We start from the raw sequence: 15,616 nt of genomic DNA, 5'->3' as shown, positions 1-15,616 counted from the left end.
AAATTGGAACAGAAAGGGCAGGCAGCCCTATGTCCCAGCCTAGGGAGACAAACAGTGGATCCTTGCACCCATTTTATTCAGGCCCAGCAGTTCTTGATATATGAGACTAAAAGAGCGCCAGTTAACTAGAATTTCTGGAATTACTGCCTAGCCAGACATGATATATCTGGGAACCAAGTAGTAGAAACTGACTGAGTCACCAATTGGTGCCAAACTGCCGCTGGCATTGGAACAGATTTAGATCCCTCATCCCCATATAGAACTCCCAGACAACTAGGTGTGCAGTTTTGGCCCAGAAATTTTATTCACTTTCCAATAATGCAAGCCTGCATTTTATGCAGTTGGATTTTTTTGGTTGCTATAAAGATGTTTTGGTATTTTTACCACTTTAAATTATGCTTTTCCAAAATTGAGTAATCTAATTGAATAGCTTGTCAATTTGCAAAATGATACTGGGAGTATAAAGGTGTTGGTGAACATATAATTTGAATGTTACATTGACCATAAAATTTGCTATTTATTAATATTTAAAACCTCTCAATTAGCTGGGTATAGTAGTACACGCCTGTAATTCCAGCTACTCAGGTGGCTGAGGCCTGAGAATCTCTTAAACTTGGGAGGCAGAGGTAGCAGTGAGCCATGATCACGCCACTGCATTCCAGCCTGGGTGACAGAGTGAGACTCTGTCTTAAAATAATAATAATAATAATAATAATAATAATAATAATAATAATAATATAATAAAACAAAGTAAAAACCTTTGCCACAGTTACATTATTATACTCTGACAATTTCTATCACCATTTTGCATTGCTATCTTGGGTAAGTACACATTGAACTACCAAAGTCTATCTCTTTTTTTGGTATAAAATGAAAATAAATATTTCTAAACTAAGAAAGTGGTGGAAACTTTCAGATAAACAGATTGTTGAATTATTAAAATATTCCATTAAACCTAAATCCAGAGCCACTGATGATATTTAAGACATTAAGTGAAAAAAACAGGGAGCTTTTTGTGATTTCTTCAGTGGCCTGTTGGCAAATATGCAGGAAAACTCTATTGAAATCCAAATGCTAAGCATGATAAATGGACTGTCTGGATGTAGATATAATCTTTGGGCTCTCAGTCAGCTAATTTACTACAGTGAAATTACCAAAACTGAAACTCCAAGTGATGAACAGCTCTGAAAGTTGGAATCATATTAGTTTTATTACTTTCTTAAAATAAAACTCGTCTGTTGGTGAGTTATGCCAGATTTTAGAGAAGTACCCTCTTTTCTCTCACCTGGGGAGGGTACCTGCGTGCATCTACTCATAATTCACTCAATTGTGAGAAATAATATTACCTAATATCTAAGATCTCTCTGGAGATACACTTAAAGTTTTATTAAAATCTCCATTGCTATGGGCTGAATGTTTCTGTCCATGCAAAACTTGTATGTTCAGGCTCCAATCCCCAGTGTGATGATATTTGGACTTGGATCTTTGGGAGGTAATTAGGTCATGAGAGTGGAGTCCTTATGAATGGAATTAGTGGTCTTGTAAGAAGAGACGCAAGAGAGATGATCTCTCTTTCTGCCATGTGAGAATATAGCAAGAAAGTAACAAACTCTAAACTAGGAGGAGAGCCCTTGTCAGGAATAAAATCTGCAAACATGCTGATCTGCCATTTCCTGGTCATCAGAACCGTGAGAAATAAATTTCTATTGTTTAAGACACCCAGTCTATGATATTTCATTATGGAAGTCTGAGTTGACTAAGATACCCACAAACAGATCTGGGATGATAAATTGAAAGGATTTGATTGGACTTTTTTTTGTGCCATGGGAAATGCATTTGAATCTGTGTTCCTATGATGTGATCTCTGCTCCTGCAGGTGGTAAGAGTTGGCAAGAAGCACAAAGATAGATGTCTGCATTTTGCTCTTTTGCCAGCATTTCATTACTCACATCTTTCTTACTACATAGACTTTAACCTGCTTAAAATAGGTTTCTGCATTATGTCATCAACCAACAAAAATAAATTTCTGGCCATTTCCCTTTGCGACATCTTTTTTTTTTTTTTTTTTAATACTTTAAGTTTGAGGATACATGTGCAGAACATGTAGGTGTGTTACATAGGTATTCACGTGCCATGGTGGTTTGCTGCACCCATCAACACGTCATCTACGTTAGGTATTTCTCCTAATGGTACCCCTCCCCTAACCCCCTACCCCGTGACAGGCCCTGGTGTGTGATGTTCCCATCCCTGTGTCCATGTGTTCTCATTGTTCATCTCCCACTTATGAGTGAGAACATGTGGTGTTTGGTTTTCTGTTCTTGTGTTAGTTTGCTGAGAATGATGATTTCCAGCTTCATCCATGTCCCTACAAAGGACATGAACTCATCCTTTGTTATGGCTGCATAGTATTCCATGGTACATATGTGCCACATTTTCTTTACCCAGTCTATCACTGATGGGCATTTCGGTTGGTTCCAAATCTTTGCTATTGTGAACATTGCCACAATAAACATACGTGTGCATATGTCTTTACAGTAGAATAATTTATAATCCTTTAGGTATATACCCAGTAATGGGATTGCTGGGTCAAATGGCATTTCTGATTCTAGATCCTTGAGGAACTGCCAAACTGTCTTCCACAATGTTGAACTAATTTACACTCCCATCAATAGTGTAAAAGCGTTTCTATTTCTCCACATCCTCTCCAGCGTCTGTTGTTTCCTGACTTTTTATTGATCATCGTTCTAACTGGCATGAGATGGTATCTCACTGTGGTTTTGATTTGCATTTTTCTAATGACCAGTGATGATGAACTTTTTTTCACATGTTTGTTGGCCGCATAAATGTCTCCTTTTGAGAAGTGTCTGTTCACATCCTTTGCCCACTTTTTGATGGGGCTGTTTGTTTCTTCCTTGTAAATATGTTTAATTTATTTGTAGATTCTTGATATTAGTCCTTTTTCAGGTGGATAGATTGCCAAAAATTTTTCCCATTCTATAGGTTGCCTGTTCACTCTGCTGATAGTTTCTTTTGCTGTGCAGAAGCTCCTTAGTTTAATTAGATCCCATTTGTCAATTTTGGCTTTTGCTGCAATTGCTTTTGGTAGTTTAGTCATGAAGTCTTTGCCCATGCCTATGTCCTGAATGGCATTGCCTAGGTTTTCTTCTAGGGTTTTTATCGTTTTAGTTCTTACACTTAAGTCTGTAATCCATCGTGTGTTAATTTTTGTATAAGGTATAAGAAAGGAGTCCGGTTTCAGTTTTCTGCATATGGCTAGCCAGTTTTCCCAACAGCATTTATTAAACAAGGAATCGTTTCCCCATTGCTTGCTTTTGTCAAGTTTGTCAAAGATCAGAGGGTTGTAGATGTGTGGCATTATTTCTGAGGCCTCTGTTCTGTTCCATTGGTCTATATATCTGTTTTGGTACCAGTACCATGCTGTTTTTGTTACTGTAGGCTTGTAGTATAGTTTGAAGTCAGGTAGCATGATGCTTCCAGCTTCGTTCTTTTTGTTTAGGATTGTCTTGGCCATACAGGCTCTTCTTCGGTTCCATATGAAATTTAAAGTAGTTTTTTTCTAATTCTGTGAAGAAGGTCAGTGGTAGCTTGATGGGGATAGCATTTAATCTACAAATTACTTTGGGCAGTATGGCCATTTTCATGGTATTGATTCTTCCTATCCATGAGAATGGAATGTTTTTCCATTTGTTTGTGTCCTCTCTTATTTCCTTGACCAGTGGTTTATAGTTCACCTTGAAGAGGTCCTCTACATCCTTTGTAAATTGTATGCCTAGGTATTTTATTCTCTTTGTAGCAGTTGTGAATGCGAGTTCACTCATGATTTGGCTCTCTGTTGTCTATTATTGGTGTATAGGAATGCTTGTGATTTTTGCACATTGGTTTTGTATCTTGACACTTATCAGCTTAAGGAGATTTTGGGCTGGGATGATGGGATTTTCTAAATATATAATCATGTCATCTGCAAACAGAGACAATTTGACTTCCTCTCTTCCTATTTGAATACCCTTTAATTTTTTCTCTTGCCTAATTGCCCTGGCCAGAACTTCCAACACTGTGTTGAATAGGAATGGTGGGAGAGGGCATCCTTATCTTGTGCCAGTTTTCAAAGGGAAATCTTCCATCTTTTGCCTATTCAGTATTACGTTGGCTGTGGGTTTGTCATTAATAGCTCTTATTATTTTGAGATAGGTTCCATTAATACCTAGTTTATTGAGAGTTTTTAGCATGAAGGGCTGTTGAATTTTATAGAAGGCATTTTCTGCACCTATTGTGATAATCATGTAGCTTTTGTCATCGGTTCTGTTTATGTGATGGATTACATTTATTGATTTATGTATGCTGAATCAGCCTTGCATCCCAGGGATGAAGTCGACTTGATCATGGTGGATGAGTTTTTGATGTGCTGCTGGATTCAGTTAGCCAGTATTTTATTGAGGATTTTTGCATCAATGTTCATCAGGGATATCGGCCTGAAATTTTTTTTGTTGTGTCTCTGCCAGGTTTTGGTACCAGGATGATGCTGGCCTCATAAAATGAATTAGGGAGGATCCCCTCTTTTTCTATTGTTTGGAATAGTTTCAGAAGGAATGGTACCAACTCCTCTTTGTACCTCTGGTAGAATTCGGTTGTGAATCCATCCGGTCCTGGGCTTTTTTTGGTTGGTAAGATATTAATTACTGCCTCAATTTCAGAAATTGTTATTCGTCTATTCAAGGATTCTACTTCTTCCTGGTTTAGTCTTGGGAGGGTGTATGTGTCCAGGAATTTATCCATTTTGTCTAGATTTTCTAGTTTATTTGCATAGAGGTATTTACAGTATTCTCTGATGGTAGTTTGTATTTCTGTGGGATCATTGATGACATCCCCTTTAGCATTCTTTACTGTGTCTATTTGATTTCTTCTCTCTTTTCTTCTTTAGTAGTCTGGTTAATGGTCTATCTTGTTAATCTTTTCAAAAATCAGCTCCTGTATTCATTGATTTTTTTGAGGTGTTTTTCATGTCTCTATCTTCTTCTGTCCTGTGCTGATTTTAGTTATTTCTTGTTTTCTGCTAGCTTTTGATTTTATTTGCTCTTGCTTTTCTATTTCTTTTAATTTTGATGTTAGGGTGTCAATTTTAGATCTTTCCCACTTTCTTTGGTGGGCATTTAGTGGTATAAATTACCCTGTAAACACTGCTTTACCTATGTCCCAGAGATTCTGGTATATTGTGTGTTTGTTCTCATTGGTTTCAAAGAACTTATTTATTTCTGCGTTAATTTTGTTATTGACCTAGTAGTCATTCAAGGAGCAGGTTGTGCAGTTTCCATGTACTTGTATCATTTTGAGTGAGTTTCTTTTTCTTTCTTTCTTTCTTTTTTTTTTGAGATGGAGTCTTGCTTTGTAATCCAGGCTGGAGTGCAGTGGCATGATCTTGGCTCACTGCAGCCTCTGCCTCCCAGATTCAAGCAATTCTCCGTCTCAGACTCCTGAGTAGCTGAGATTACAGAAGTCGGCCACCATGCCCGGCAAATTTTTATATTTTTAGTAGAGATGGGGTTTCACCATCTTGGCCAGACTGGTCTTGAACTCCTGACCTCGTGATCCACTTGCCTTGGTCTCCCAAAGTGCTAGGATTACAAGCATGACTCACTGTAATCCTGAGTTCTAAGTTGATTACGTTGTGGTCTCAGAGACTGTTTGTTATGATTTCCGTTCTTTTGCATTTGCTGATGAGTGTTTTACTTCCAATTATGTGATCAGTTTTAGAATAAGTGCTACGTGGTGCTGAGAAGAATGTATATTCTGTTGATTTGGGGTGCAGAGTTCTGTAGATATCTATTAGGTATGTTTGACCCAGAGCTGAGTTCAAGTCCTGAATATCCTTGTTAATTTTCTGTCTTGTTGATCCATCTAATATTGACAGTGGGGTGTTAAGTCTCCCATTATTATTGTGTGGGAGTCTAAGTCTCTTTGTAGGTCTCTAAGAACCTGCTCTATAAATTTGGTTGCTCCTGTATTGGGTGCATATATATTTAGGATAGTTAGCTCTTCTTGTTGCACTGATCCCTTTACCATTATGTAATGCCCTTCTTTGTCTTTTCTTGATATTTTTTGGTTTAAAGTCTGTTTTATCAGCAACTAGAATTGCAACCTCTGCTTTTTTTTGCTTTCCATTTCCTTGGTAAATATTTCCCCATCCCTTTATTTTGAGCCTATGTGTGTCTTTGCAAGTGAATTGGGTCTCCTGCATACAGCACACCAGTGGGTCTTGACTCTATCCAATTTGTCAGTCTGTGTCTTTTAATTGGGGCATTTAGCCTGGTTACATTTAAGATTAATATTGGTGTGATTTTGATCCTTTCATTATGATGTTAGCTGGTTATTTTGCCCCGTTAGTTGATGCAGTTTCTTCATACTGTCGATGGTCTTTACAATTTGGTATGTTTTTGCAGTGGCTAATACTGGTTGTTCCTTTTCATATTTAGTGCTTCCTTCAGGAGCTTTTGTAAGGAGGCCTGGTGGTGACAAAATCTCTCAACATTTGCTTGTCTGTAAAGGATTTCATTTCTCCTTTGCTTATGAAGCTTAGTTTGGCTGGATATGAAATTCTGGTTGAAAATTCTTTTAAGAATGTTGAATATTGGTCCCCACTCTCTTCTGGCTTGTAAGGTTTCTGCAGAGAGACCTGCTGTCAATCTGATGGGCTTCCCTTTGTGGATAACCCGATCTTTCTTTCTGGCTGCCTTTAACATTTTTCTGTTCATTTCAACTTTGGTGAATCTGATGATTATGTGTCTTGGGGTTGCTTTTCTCAAGGAGTATCTTTGTGGTGTTCTCTATGTTTCCTGAATTTGAATGTTGGCTTGTCTTGCTGGGTTGGGGAAGTTCTCCTGGATAATATCCTGAAGAGTGTTTTCCAACTTGGTTCCATTCTCCCCGCAACGTCACTTCCAGGTACACCAATCAAATGTAGGTTTGGTCTTTTCACATAGTCCCATATTTCTTGGGACTATGTTCGTTCCTTTTCATTCTTTTTTCTCTAATCTTTTATTTCATTGAATTGATCTTCAATCTCTGACATCCTTTCTTCTGCTTGATTGATTCGCCCATTAATACTTGCTTATGCCTCACGAAGTTTTCGTGCTGTGTTTTTTGGCTCCATTAGGTTATTTATGTTCTTCTCTAAACTGGTTATTCTAGTTAGCAATTGCTCTAACCTTTTTTCAAGGTTCTTAGCTTCCTTGCATTGGGTTAGAACATGCTCCTTTAGCTCGAAGGAGTTTGTTATTACCCACCTTCTGAAGCCCACTTGTGTCAATTTGTCAAACTCATTCTCCATCCAGTTTTGTTTTCTTGGTGATGATGAGTTGTGATCCTTTGGAAGAGAACAGGTGTTCTGATTTTTGGAATTTTCAGCCTTTTTGCGCTGGTTTTTCCTCATCTTCATGGATTTATCTACCTTTGGTCTTTGATGCTGGTGACATTCAGATGGGGTTTTTGTGTGGATGTCATTTTTGTTGTTGATGCTATTCCTTTCTGTTTGTTAGTTTTCCTTCTAACAGTCAGGTCCCTCTGCTGCAGGTCTGCTGGAGTTTGCTGGAGGTCCACTGCAGACCCTGTTTGCCTGGGTATTACCAGTGTAGGCTCCAGAACAGCAAAGATTGCTGCCTATTTCTTCATCTGGAAGCTTTGTCCCAGAGGGGCACTTGCCAGATGCCAGCCAGAGCTCTGCTATGAGTTGTCTGTCGAACGCTGCTGGGAAGTGTCTCCCAGTCAGGAGGCACGGGGATCAGGGACCCACTTGAGGAGGCAGTTGCTCCCTTATCAGAGCTCGAGTGCTGTGCTGTGAGATCTGCTGCTCTCTTCAGAGCTGGCAGGAGAAACGTTTAAGTCTGCTGAAGCTGCACCCACAGCTGCACCTTCCCCTAGGTACTCTGTCCCAGAGAGATATGAGTTTGATCTGTTAGCCCCTGACTGGGGCTGCTGCCTTTCTTTCAGAGATGCCCTGCCCAGAGACGAGGAATCTAGAGAGGCAATCTGGCTACAGCAGCTTTGCCAAGCTGCAGTGTGCTCCACCCAGTTTGAACTTCTTGGTGGTTTTGTTTACACTGTGAGGGGAAAACTGCCTACTCATGCCTAAGTAATGGCGGACACCCCTCCCTGCACCAAATTTGAGCATCCCGGTTCAACTTCAGACTGCTGTGCTGGCAGTGAGATTTTCAAGCCAGTGGATCTTAGCTTGCTGGGCTCTGTGGGGGGTGGGATCTATTGAGATAGACGTCTTGGTTCCAGGGCTTCAGCTCTTTTCCAGGGGAGTGAATGGTTCTGTCTCACTGATGTTCCAGGTGCCACTGTGGCATGAAAAACAAACTCCTGCAGCTAGCTCAGTGTCTGCCCAAACGGCCACCCAGTTTTTTGCTTGAAACTCAAGGCCCTGGTGGTGTAGGCACCTGAGGGAATCTCCTGGTCTGTGGGTTGCAAAGACGATGAGAAAAGCATAGTCTCTGGGCTGGAATGCACCATTCCTCATGGCAGAGTCCCTCATGGCTTCCCTTGGCTAGGGGTGGTAGTTGCCAGACTTCTTGTGCTTCCTGGGTGAGGTGATACCCCACCCCACCCTGCTTCAGCTCACCCTCCGTGGGGTTGCACCCACTGTCTAACCAGTCCCAATGAGATGAGCTGGGTACCTCAGTTGGAAATGCAGAAATCACCTGCCTTCTGCATTGATCTTGCTGGGAGCTGCAGACTGAAGCTGTTCCTATTAGGCCATCTTGCTGGCCAATAAAAAAGATGTTTTGGTGACATCATAATATTAATCCCTCACATTCACAATAAACTTAAGTTATTTCATTAATGGAACAATTTGCTATTTAATTATAGGGTTGCTTGATAAAATACAGGATGCTCATTGGAACATACTTTTACTGAAAATTATTATTTTTTATCTGAAATTTAAATTTAACTGGACATCTTGTATTTTTCTTTGCTGAGTCCAGCAACCCTATTTAAATGTGATTTTAAAAGACTCCAACTCTCTTTTGTTTTGAGATTGACGCTACTAAGGTTATAGTCAATTCCTTTGGAAAAAATATTACCCAAACCTTATCACTATTTGTAAGTATATTTTAAATAATCATGTTTTCATATAATTCATATGAAAAAAATTAGACATAGTAGTGACACAGACCACTCCAACATTGTATTTTTGCACTACAATAGGAAAGTCAAACACTAAAAGCTGAGGCCATTCATTTCACTCTGAACTATGCAAAATGAAAAGATTTAAAATAACTGTTATGCTGAGTGTGTGTTGGTCTGTGAAGGTATGGAGTGTGTTTACGTGTATGTGTATGTGGCAGGGGCAATATTTCTAAGTCCAGCTGCCAAATGTAGAATATATAGCTATTGTGCTCACTTTCTAGGTAGGATGTCTGTCCAAAGGCAAGGCCACAAATGATATAGTCCAACCCAAAGTAGATGAACGGAGGTCCAGCTGAAGCCCAAAGTGCAGTACGTGGGTGGGAGATGCCAGAAGCCCCATTAGTAGCCAGAAGAAGACAAAGCAGAAGATGAACAGTGTGTAGGGAACAAGTACAGATGAAAGGCTATTTTAAATGCTGCTAGAAAGGGTCACATATATATGCTAAACCATAAGCATCAAGTGGTTGCTTATTCATGTCAAAAACTCTCAAAAGAAGAGATTCCATCCAACTCCTTTATATCTTTAAGGGGCATAACCAGCAAATTCTTAATTTTATGTCAAACAAATCCATTCTTATTTATAATAACAAGAAAGTTATTATCTTCCTTTTTGGAATATTATAGAGATAGAAAATGTTGATTATCCATTCATTCAACAAACAGATATTGATAGCCTAGTATGTGCCAGGCATTATTCCAGGTGTTAAAATATATAAGTGAGCAAAGATAAAATTTCTGGCCCCAAAGAGCTTACTGTCTAGTGGAGGAGGACAAAAAACAAAACAAAAAACAAAACAATACCAAGAAAAATATATAGTACACCAGGTGGTGATAAGTGCTATGGAAACAAAATGAAGCAGAAAAGGGGATGGAAGTACAGGGTTTCCAATTCTATACAGAGTTGTCATTGAGAATATCATATTTGAGAATAGACCTGAAGGAGATGAGTTAGCCATTCGGCAAATGCAAATGAGAAGGCCAAAAGAAGAAAGGTGTCTGTCATGCTCAGGGAGCAGCTAGCTGGGAGAACAGCATGGCCACAATGGAATTTTATACTATCAATCAAGTGTCAGGGTGGCTGAAGGCATTTTCAAACACACAGTCTTAAAAATTCCTCCCAGGCACCTTTTCTTAGCTTGCATTTACCTAAAATGAGGTAGTAAACCAAGAAAAAGAAAGAAATGGGATACTGAAAAAAGTTCAGGGAAAGGGAAATCTCCAGGAAGACAGTAAAGGGGCCTTTGAAATACCCAGTTACTCAGGTGTAAAAGGCAACCAGTTAAAAACTGGATTCATCTCAAGAGACAGGTACACTGAATGCATCTTTCACCAAGCCTTCTTCAATTGTACCAATTTTTAAAAGATTTCTTTGCCCCCCCCACCCTCCCCTTCTTTTTTTGAGACAGCTTCTTACTTTGTCACCCAGGCTGGAGTGCAGTGGCATAGTCATGCCTCACTGCAGCCTCAAACTGCCTGTCTCAAGCAATCCTTCCACCTCATCCTCTTGAGTAGCTGGGACCATGTGCATGCACCACCATACCCAGCAATTTTTAATTTTTTTTTTTTTTTTTGTAGAAATGGGGGTCTCTCGATGCTACCCAGTCTGGTCTGAAACTCCTGGGCTCAAATGATCCTCCTGCCTCAGCCTCCCAAAGTGTTGGGAGAATAAACCCAGAGGGAGAAGGGATCAAGGAATCCAAACTGGAAAAAAGGCCAAGGAAAATCCAAGATAGCAAAACAGATAGCAAAGGGAAGACCCACCCCGACAGCAATCCAAAAGTCCTAGAGAGCAGCAGTCCAGAGAGAAAGAGGTGGTATACTAAAATTGCAATGGAAAGTTTGAGAAGAATTAGTAATAAATACAAAGAAATCTAAGTGAATAATAATAATAATGAAAATAAGTCAGCCACTGGTGCAGTGGCTCACGCCGGTAATCCCAGCCCTATGGGAGGCTGAGGTAAGTGGATCATCTGAGGTCAGGAGTTTGAGACCAGCCTGGCCGACATGGTGAAACCCTGTCTCTACTAAAAATACAAAAATTAGCCAGGCGTGGTGGTGCGTGCCTGTAGTCCCAGCTACTTGGGAGGCTGAGGCAGGAGAATCACTTGAACCCAGGAAGTAGAGGCTGCAGTGAGCCAAGATTGCCTCACTATACTCTAGCCTAGGCTACAGAGTGACAATCTGTCTCCAGAAAAAAAAAAAATCAAAGAAAACATTAACTCTAGGAAAACGGAAAGGAAACACAGCAGATAGATCAGCTGACAATATTTACTATAAATACTGAATACTAATTTAATAATATAATATCACTATATTGGAAAGGTTAAAGGGAGAAAGAGGGGATGGTATTGTAAGAAACTTAAATCTTTACCTACAATAATGGAACGTTAAGAAAGAATACTTGAAACGATGACCCAAAAATGCATATTATTTAAAAATATGGGGAAAAATAAATGCCAGACAAAACAGCTGAGTTAAAAGGGACAGTTTTTGGTGAGTGTTACTGCATAGTAAAGAGGTGTGAGATAGTAAAATGCTGTATTTGTCAGAACACTTCAATATGATTTGACTTTAAAAAATTAAACTTTTTATTTTGAGATAATTGTAGATTCAAATGCAGTTATAAGAAATAATACAGAGAGTAACATCCGCGAAAATTGCAGAGTTAGAAGCTCCAAAAGTCTGTCCTTTCAATAAAAAGCTGGTGAAAACTGTCAGAATTGACTTCTTCAGAAACCTGGAAACTAACCAAAAGCTTGCAGCAAACAAGGGAATGCTTAATTAAGAACAACTGCTGAATCTCAGTAAGAACAGTGAACTTTGTGGCATTCTTAACTTACCCTGTTCTTATCCCCCACTCCCCAGCTCAGTGATAGCCTTGAAAATAACAGCCCTCATTTCCAGTACCAGTACCTCAGGGAGCAGAATGGACCTCATTGACAAAGAGTTTTAATTATTTGTTTTAACCTGACTCCCTGGAATACCAACTCAAAAGGCTTGCCTTTATTTTTCCTAACTAGGAACTCTCCCGATGCTAAAACGGTTACCTGGGGAAAGTTTGTCAAAAACACCTAGGCAAATGCACTAATTGCTACTGTGGGAGGCAATGGATAACAGCTGGGCATACAATAGACTAAGCAAACACTTGGGAAGAAAGGCTGGGGAATGAGATGCTTTGGGGAAAAAGCACTTTCAAAAGCTCTGACATATTTTTGGGAATCTAGAGGGCCACTTTAATGCCCAGGACTGTATGCATGCTCAGTAAGGACCTGAGAATGCATACAGTTCTGGGCATTAAACTCTTTGTCTGACCTTCAGAGTTCTGCAAAAGTATGAAGAGAAGGCTAATAGGGAAGTGGCTGCTTTCTGGTTATGGGGTTTCTTTTGGAGATGATGAAACATTTATGGAATTAGTTAGTGCTGAGGGGCTTCATAACATTGTAAACATACTAGAAACAACTGAATTGTCTACTTACAATGATTAAAACGGTGAATTTTATGTTATGTGAATTTTATATCCATAAAGAAAAAATAGGCTGGGCACAGTGGCTCACACCTGTAATCCCACACTTTGGGAGGCAGAGGCAGGCAGATCATGAGGTCAGGAGTTCAAGACCAGCCTGGCTAACATGGTGAAACCCTGTCTCTAGCAAAAATACAAAGATTAGTCAGGTGTGGTGGCAGGTGCCTGTAATCCCAGCTACTCGGGAAGCTGAGGCATGAGAATTGCTTGAATTGCTGAGTTGAGATGGTGCCACTGCACTCCAGTCTGGGTGACAGAGTGAGACTAGTCTCAAAAAAAAAAAAAAAAAAAAAAAAGAAAAAATAATATAGAGAGAATTTGCATACTCATTACCCCAATAACATCCTGCAAAACTATAGCATAATATCAAACAATGTTGACATTGATAATCTAGAGACAATTCCCATCATTACAAAGATTCCCTCATGTTGCCCTTTTGCAGTCACCTCCACTCTCCCACCCACACCCTTAACATCTGGCAACCACTAATATGTTTTCTATTTCTATAATTTTGTCATTTCAAGGATGTTGTATAAATGGAAAATTACAGTATGTAACTTTTTGGGATTGGCTTTTCTTACTCAGTATAACTCTGGAGATTCATCCAAATTCTGTGTATCAAGAATTTGTTCCTTTTTATTGCTGAGTAGTATTACATTATATAGATGTACCACAGATGGTTTAACCATTTACTCTTGAAGGACATCTGGGTTCTTTCTAGTTTTGGGTTATTATGAATAAAACTGCTATAAATATGCATGTACAGGTTTTTATGTGAGCATACGTTTTCTTTCTCTATAATAAATGCTCAAGAGTGAAATAGCTTGCATGGTAGTTGTATGTTTAATTTTTGGAGAAATTGTCAAGCTATTTCACAGAGAGGCTGTACTGTTTTACATTTCCACCACCAGCAATGTACAAGTGATACAGATCCAAATGCAGTTTCCAGCATTTGTTGTGACTTTTTTTTTTTTTAATTTTAGCTATTCTGATCAGTGTTAAAGATATCTTATTGCGGTTTTAATTTGTACTTCCCTAATAAATAACCATTTGAACATGATTTCATGTATAAGAGGTAAAATGTCCCTCCCTATTTGGTAAAATGTCCCTTCTTGTATTTTGCTCACTTTCTATTGGAATTTTTCATTGTTATGAGAATTGTTTATATTTTCTACATAGTTGCTCTTTACCAGATACATGTTTCAAAGATTTTCACTAGTCTGTATCTTTTCTTCTCATCCTCATAACAGCGTCCTTTGCAGAGCCATTATTTATTCAAGTACTTTGTCCCGTCTAGGATATACGAGACAAAAATAGAACTCAGTAAACTCACTATCATGTCATATTTTAGGCCCTAAGGTTCCTAGTTAGTCCGTCTTCTTTTCTTTACCTTTCAGAGCCTTCTCATATTTGTTTTGTGTATAATACCAGGGTATTTAGATGCACTTAGCAGGAGGAAAAGTACATTCATTTCATCTTCCTGGGGGTGGAAATCTACTTGACTTTTAAAATGATGTCCTTATTTTATTAAAAAACAATTAAAAATATAGACTAAATGTGTACTATTATTTGAAAGTCCCCTCTAAGACTCATGTTGAAATTTAATTGTTATTGTGGCAGTATTTAGAGGTGATTAGGCCATGAGGACTCTGGGGTCATGAATGAATTAATGCCATGATCATGCAATTGGGTTGTTATAAAAGACAGTTTGACCCTCTCTCGCTTTCTTGCTCTCACCCTCTCTTGCTCTTCTGCCTTCCACCATGAAATTATGCAGCCCAAAAGCCCTCACCAGATGCAGGACCCTCGACCTTGGACTTTCCAGCCTCCAGAACTGTGAGCAATACATTTATTTTCTTTATAAAGTACCCAGTCTGTGGTATTTTGTGACAGTAACACAGAATGGAATAAAACTATTTGAAGGCCGGGCGCGGTGGCTCAAGCCTGTAATCCCAGCACTTTGGGAGGCCGAGACGGGCGGATCACGACGTCAGGAGATCGAGACCATCCTGGCTAACACGGTGAAACCCCGTCTCTACTAAAAATACAAAAAACTAGCCGGGCAAGGTGGCGGGCGCCTGTGGTCCCAGCTACTCCGGAGGCTGAGGCAGGAGAATGGCGTAAACCCGGGAGGCGGAGCTTGCAGTGAGCTGAGATCTGGCCACTGCACTCCAGCTCGGGCGACAGAGCAAGACTCCGTCTCAAAAAAAAAAAAAAAAAAAAAAAAAAAAAAAAAAAAAAAAAAAAAAAAGAAATCATTGAAAATGATATGAAAAATAACAAAGTTCAGAAACTGATCACAGAGGAGGGGATAAAATGTAGAAGAAAGACAAAAGAAAGCCTACATTTACGCAATTTGTGTCCTTCAATAAGACAACAACATAACAAGTGAATTAGGAAAAGTCCTCAAACCTATGACAGGAGAAAAATTTTTCTGATATGTTAAAACAAACAAGTCCGGGCATGGTGGCTCATGCTTGTAATCCCAGCACTTTGGGAGGCCGAGGTGGGCAGATCATCTGAGGTCAGGAGTTTGAGAATAGCCTGGTCAACATGGTGAAACCCCATCTCTACTAAAAATACAAAAAATTAGCAGGATGTGGTGGTGCATGTCTATTATCCCAACTACTTGGGAAGCTGAGGCAGGAGAATCACTTGAACCTGGGAGGTGGAGGTTGTAGTGAACTGAGATTATGCCATTGCACTCCAGCCTGGGTGACAAGAGTGAGACTTCTTATCAAAAAAAAAAAAAAAAAAAAATTGAATGTAGAGGCCCAAACAATATCAAGAAATGATTCAAAATGGAATTATCCATGGCAAGCTATCCCTTGCTATGGTCTGAACGTTTGTATCCTCCCAAAATGTATATGTTGAAATCCTAATCCCGAA

General features: G+C 39.4%; 1 protein-coding gene across 2 annotated transcripts in view; it reads right to left on the bottom strand.

Annotated features, from left to right (window-relative positions):
- Positions 1-15,616, bottom strand: part of IMPG1 (interphotoreceptor matrix proteoglycan 1) — a 147,184-nt gene that overhangs the window by 31,834 nt on the left and 99,734 nt on the right. The window lies entirely within an intron of this gene.

Source organism: Piliocolobus tephrosceles, chromosome 5, assembly GCF_002776525.5.
Source record: "Piliocolobus tephrosceles isolate RC106 chromosome 5, ASM277652v3, whole genome shotgun sequence".
Taxonomy (NCBI): domain Eukaryota; kingdom Metazoa; phylum Chordata; class Mammalia; order Primates; family Cercopithecidae; genus Piliocolobus; species Piliocolobus tephrosceles.
The sequence above is the reverse complement of the archived record's forward strand: the minus strand, read 5'-3'. Positions and strand labels throughout refer to the sequence as shown.